Below are 6,000 nucleotides of genomic sequence, written 5' to 3' on the forward strand. Positions count from 1 at the left end.
CTGGCAGTGGCATCATTTTATTTTCAGTTATGTTGTACTTAAACATTGAAGGCTTATAGTTATATCCCCTTCCAAGGTAAACAAAAATAAGACTTAAGAGCTAATCACGGATAGTAACTTCTTTCAGCCCACTCGGAATCACTCAGAATCATCCTGGCATCAAGCCAGGACAGACACCACCCCAAACCTGCTTCTCCTCAGTATCAGAGGCCTGCATAAAGCTCACTCACTGATTCAGAATCTCTAGGCATGAGGCTGTGGGCACCTACTTTTACTAAACAAGCAACCCAAAGTGTTTCTTTTGTATAGTGACATTTGAACACCGTCTCCTTACACCGACTTTCCCCCCAGGCAAACCTCCAGTAAACTGGATATGGATCCAATGAATGTTAATATTTCCCTTACCTCATCTCACCTAGAGTTTGTCCATGTAAAACAGTGCACCGATGTAAAGCAAAAAGCACAGGGACGTTTCTCTTCCCACAACGAATGCAGCAGAACTTGCTGGAACCTCACAAATTACATTATCTGCCCTTTTCCCCTCAAGAAAGAAAGTCTCGCTGAAAAATTCATGCCACATGAAACCATTCAGAATCTAAACACTCTATTAGGAGACTCCTGACAGAAAATCTCTAAATAAGTAAATCAAACTATTACTAACTGGCATTTAAACTCAGAGGTAAAAGCCACTACCTCCATAAAACCATAAAAATATTTAGAAGACAAAATGAAATACAAAGAGGGGAAAAGAAGTTTAGGGATAGACGTAGAGGTGACAGACCAGGTTTTTACACTAGCAATTAACAGCCATTAAAAACAAACAAACAAAAAAAGGTCGGATTTGCCAATCACATGACCACATCAGCAGTGGTACAGCACAGGGTCAAAGTTTGTCTTAATAGCCCAGATAGTAAGGATTTCTACTTTGGGACCCTCTCTTCTCTGTTGCAGCTACTCAAATGTGGCACTGCAGGGGCAAAGTAAGCTGAGAGGACAAGTAAACAGGTAGGTGTGTCCAACTGTTAGTAAAAAATAGGTAGAAGGCTAGGCCAAGAGAGAAGAGTTTCCCACTCAGAGCCAAAGGTGCACAGTACCCCTTAAGGGAGTTAAGGAAACAAGGCTAAAGCTTAACCAGAGGCTTCAGTCCCAGCCCCAGTCTATACCACAACAATAACAATGATCTTGCAGGGTTGTTGCGAAATGGGAAATAGTATATGTGCAGCCCCTCCAATGTCTAGCAACCAGTGGATAATCCATACTTGCATGGTAGTCGCTTGAGGAGAGGTCAGCACAAGCTCATGTTGATAATTAACACAATTATGGAATACTTGCCCCATTACCCAGGACACAGCAGAAAGAGCAGCATTTTATAGAACTCCCCTGGTGAATGAGAACATTTCCTTTGTTCTTGCTTTAGAGTGTACAGAAATTTTCTCTTGTTCGCTCTCTGGCAGCCTTAGTGGAACAAGGTCAAGATCAAGGAAATAACGGGTGTGAGATATGTGTTATAAAAATATAGAAATTAATTTGAAATGAACTTGCAGCCAACATCAATAGCCCCTGGCCACATAGAGACCCTCCTTTTGCCCTTTCAAGAGACAGATGGAATGGAAACATGAAAGGAACACCCTATCTCTCTGCAGGCTTGCAAAGCAGAATGCGAAAGAAAACCCTCTTCAAAAGCCAGCCCACTCTGATCTTTGTAGTGGATGTCTGTCTCAGAGGAGGGCCACGCCACCTGGAAACAGCTCGCATGGAGCACCAGAGGCAAAAGGGATGGGCCAGAGTTCCCCACAGCAGGCACTTGCGAGGCTGTGGGTGTGGCGGGCCAGGAGGGGATGAGGAGGAAACAAATCAAAGCACAGTGACAGCTGCTAGAACAAGTGTGTGTCCCACACAGAGCCCTGAAGTCCCTCTCTTTAGACAAAGGCAGGCTTCCGCATCAGAGTACATTTAACAATCAATTCTAAAGGCTTCAGAGCAAAACAAAACGCAGCTCATTAAGAGCTTCCTCTTCCACATCCAGAGGGATATTATTCCTCCATCAAGCAGTCAGGAATGAAGAGGCAGATCCCACTGCACTTTCACCATGAGCTATGGGGATCCCACATATTCACCAACATCAGGCAATGCACTCAAAATAAAAATAGCTGAGCAGGTCCCTTAGAAAAGTATGAACAGGAAACTCACTCCTTTGGAAATAATATGTGTATGACCATATTCCTATTACCTGACTATAACCTCTTCTCTTCTGGTTCTCCCCACCCAGACTAGAGACCCAGAGAACGTCTCTATCTTCTCAAAAGAAACACTATCCCTGGCCACCCTAAAATGAAACACATACCAGCCTTTGCTCACAATGTCTCTTTCCTTCAGCTCTCCTTGGCTAAATGATGAATTATCAGTATAAATCTCCCGATCATTACCTCTCTAGAACCATCCTGGGACTCCTTTTTTCTCCCCACTAAATACTGGCATCATTTTATTTCCCTCATGCCTTTTCATAAAACTTTCTGTCTTAAGTAACTTCTTTGACACTGTCATTAATTCTTTAGTAAAAAGAATCAATCTACTCAACTCAATGGACCTTAATAAACTCATTCGCTGTGCAAGGCACAGACTGTAAATATGCATAATTGTATGAAGGATTGTGAGGGATTTAAGAGGACAGGCCTTTGTTACTGCAGTCAAATTGCTTCCAAACTAGCTCAAGAGCTAATTCATGCCCAGAAAAAAAAGCAACAGGGTAGACATGGTCACTAGGTCTTCCCTAGGGCTGGTCAATAGCTCAGCAGACTAAAGTGTCTGCTTGGGCAGGCGCAGTGGCCGGGGTCTGATTTCTAGCATGCTGGGTGGTTCCCACCCCTGGGGCGCACTGAGAAGGGGTGTGGTGGCGCGACTGTAATCTTAGTGCTTGGGAGGCTGAAAACAGGAGGATCACTATGAGTCTGATGTGTGTAGCGACCCTGTAAGACCCTGTACTAAAATAAGAAAGAGAGACAGAGGGAAGGGGAGGAGAGGGAAAAGAAGGGAGGGGAGGGGGGAGGAGAGAAAAGAAAAAAAGAGAAAGAAAAGAAAAAAGAAAAGAAATAGTCCTAGATTTTTAATGAGAAACAAGTTGGCACCATGACGGGAGCAGAACATAAGCTTAGGGTAGTACAGTTCCCTTTCCAGCTCTGTTACTTGCTGTCGTGTGGGGAAAGGAACTATTTCAGAATATGCAGCCTCCTGTGTGAAGCAAGGAGGGTGAACTCTACACATTCAAAGTCCTGTCTGTTCCCAGGCCTGAGGCAGAAGATAAGGGCACAGCCAGCCACCTGGGCCAGTGGGCGTGACCTGTCAGTCAGACCCAGAGCACATGCTCAGAAAAACCATTCCAAGGACTGCTCTAGGGACCAGTGAGAAAATACTATATTCAGTTCTTCTGAAATGGGATCAAGCTGGGTTTTGATGAGACAGCCTAGATTTGATGTCATCCTCAGGAGACTGGGCCATAAAAGACCTCCAGCGTTTACCCCATTGCCACTGTGCTCTTTCTCTTTAGTGACCTGCTGTTTCCTGCTGTCATGGTTTGTGTCTAGTTGTTTCCCCAAAGCCTCATGTAGTCATGTGGTGGTCTTCTAGTCTATGATTAATTCATGGTCCAGTTTTGGGATTATGGGTGTGAGTCTTGGGATTATGGGTTTAAATGCTGCTGGGATTATGGGTGTGAGTGCTACACCCAGCCTGAGGCAGATAGCCTGAATGCAACAGACTTGTTCTTTGTCTCCATGGTTGCCACTGCTCTTTCGCTTTTGCTCTTTGCTGTTTTCCTGTTTTCTGCCGCCTTGAACTGCTGCCTTCTGCCATGTGCCACTCTGCCTTGGAGCCAGCTGAATACCGACTAAAACCTCCACACACTGTGGGCTAAATAAACCTTTCCTTCGTTAATTTTGGGCATCAGGTATCTGGTCCCAGCACCAAAAGAAAAGTAACCGAGATACCCGCAGGGTGTATTTGTTTTCCTAGTTTAACTGGCCCACATGCACTCAGCAGAACATACAATATTCCTTTTCCTTCCCTTAATAAATGTAAAACTTTGATACATATATCACATGTTTTGACCAACTCTTTGTTCAGGAATACAAGAACCTGGGCTCTAGAATAGCCCCACAGTGTCCCACAGTGACACTCGGAACCTTACAAATTCCTCAATGACAAAGGCAGTGGCCGCTTTTTCACTTTCTCTTTTCCCCTCAGTTGGTTTACAAATTACCCTCACAGGATCCAATTTTAAATTTCCATGTTTTTATGTTTCTTAATAAGCCAGAGTTAAGATTTTTATAATTAACATGCAACTTTTGAGCTCCTTTTATTCCACAAAAGGCTATAATAGTCTCTTCTTTCATTGTCCTTCAGGGGCTAGGCAAAACTCAAATAGGAAGTTCCAGATAAAGTCAGTTATTCAAGGCTAGAGAAGGTAGGTGCTCAAGATACAAGGCACAACAAACAAACACAGGTTGCAAATCTTCATTCCTGTGGCTACCGTAGACACCCTGACCTCCTCATCACCTTCAGTAGACCTGCTGCTGCCTCAGAATCCTCCCCCATCACTGTAGAGAAAACTATTTGGTCTCCGCCCAGTCCAGGTCAAAGTCCCAGGCAGCACAGCCTTAAGGAAAGGTGTCTACTACCCAAAGGACTTCTAGGGCCTAGTTGTCTGAGGCGGTGTAGGAGCCCTGGGATCAGCAGTGCTTTGGGCTTGAACGGCCAACACGCTGCAACAACAGAGAAAGGATTCCAAGAAAATAATAGACTAGATTTCTGATAGAAGGAAACAAACAGGGCGTGGGCTCCTCATACACAGACCTACTCAAAGGTAGGCACCAACAGATAAGACAGGAAGAGGGTCCAACACACATGCGGACACAACAAGATGATAATACTGAGGTTGCGCCTTACGGATACAGGCAGGAAGAGCCAAACAATATTTGAGTAGAGATTTTTTTTTTTTTTAAATGTGCTGGTCACCTCATCTTTGCTCTCAGATCCACTGGTCACATTCTCTGCCCTTTTGTGCCCTGGAGGTCTGTAGGGACCACGGCACTGCATAGGATGCCCTGTGGTTTCTCTCTGGTCAGCTCACAGGAGCCGCTCTCATGAAATCAGAGGAAGCAGGGAGAAAGAGATCAGTGCACTTGATCCGGCCACCACACCTTCTAGCCATGTATCTCATCACTGCTTTAATTCTGCCATTTCATTTTTAAATTTTAGTTTAACCTGTTAGTATCACAAGTCACAAAGTACCTATAAGAGACTCCCATGTGTTTTTTAAAGGATTACTACATATGGACTTTAATTTTTCTTTTAATGTATCACATGGTTAAGTTTTTATTTACTAAACATCATCTAAGGCTCTTGTGATGACGTTTTATTTAATGTATCTAGTACAGGATCTCACTACGCAGCTGGGACTTAGAGTAATCCTATTTTCAGCCTCCCAGCTCTGGGATTACAGGCATGCACCATCACGCCTGGACTCTGATGATCTTCCGATGACCACTGAGACTCCTGCTAAAGCCCCCAGAAGAAGCTGAAGATTGGAGGGCGGCCATCTCAGGAGAGATGAATCATGGGGGAGGGGTTCCTACTTCTCCCGACCCCAGCAATTCAGGTAAACTGGGGGGGGGGGGATCTTTGGAATAAGTACAAGCTAATGAATTCCTTTGTTTTTCTGTGGTCTACCTTTCTGATTTGATTTTTAGACTTTAAAATCAGACTAGCTCTCTGTCCTTTTTCTCCATAGATCAGTCGTAGCATTTAAATTTTAAAAATAGCAGAGTAGCAGGGTTCAAACCTGTGCCAGCCCCACCCCCGGGATGTACTGAGAGGGCAATTGAGACTGGGCATGGTGGCATGCACCCATGATCCCAGTGCTTGGGAGGCTGCAGACAGGGGCATCACTAAGGGCCCAGTCTATGTAGTGAGACCCTGGAGACCCTATACTAAATACATTAAAAA

The 6,000-nt window shown here is 44.5% G+C and overlaps 1 protein-coding gene across 1 annotated transcript in view; it reads right to left on the bottom strand.

The window, feature by feature from the left end:
* Nucleotides 1–6,000, bottom strand: part of Tom1l1 (target of myb1 like 1 membrane trafficking protein) — a 50,836-nt gene that overhangs the window by 22,731 nt on the left and 22,105 nt on the right. The window lies entirely within an intron of this gene.

This window comes from Octodon degus, unplaced genomic scaffold, assembly GCF_000260255.1.
Source record: "Octodon degus isolate 3935 unplaced genomic scaffold, OctDeg1.0 scaffold00056, whole genome shotgun sequence".
NCBI lineage: Eukaryota > Metazoa > Chordata > Mammalia > Rodentia > Octodontidae > Octodon > Octodon degus.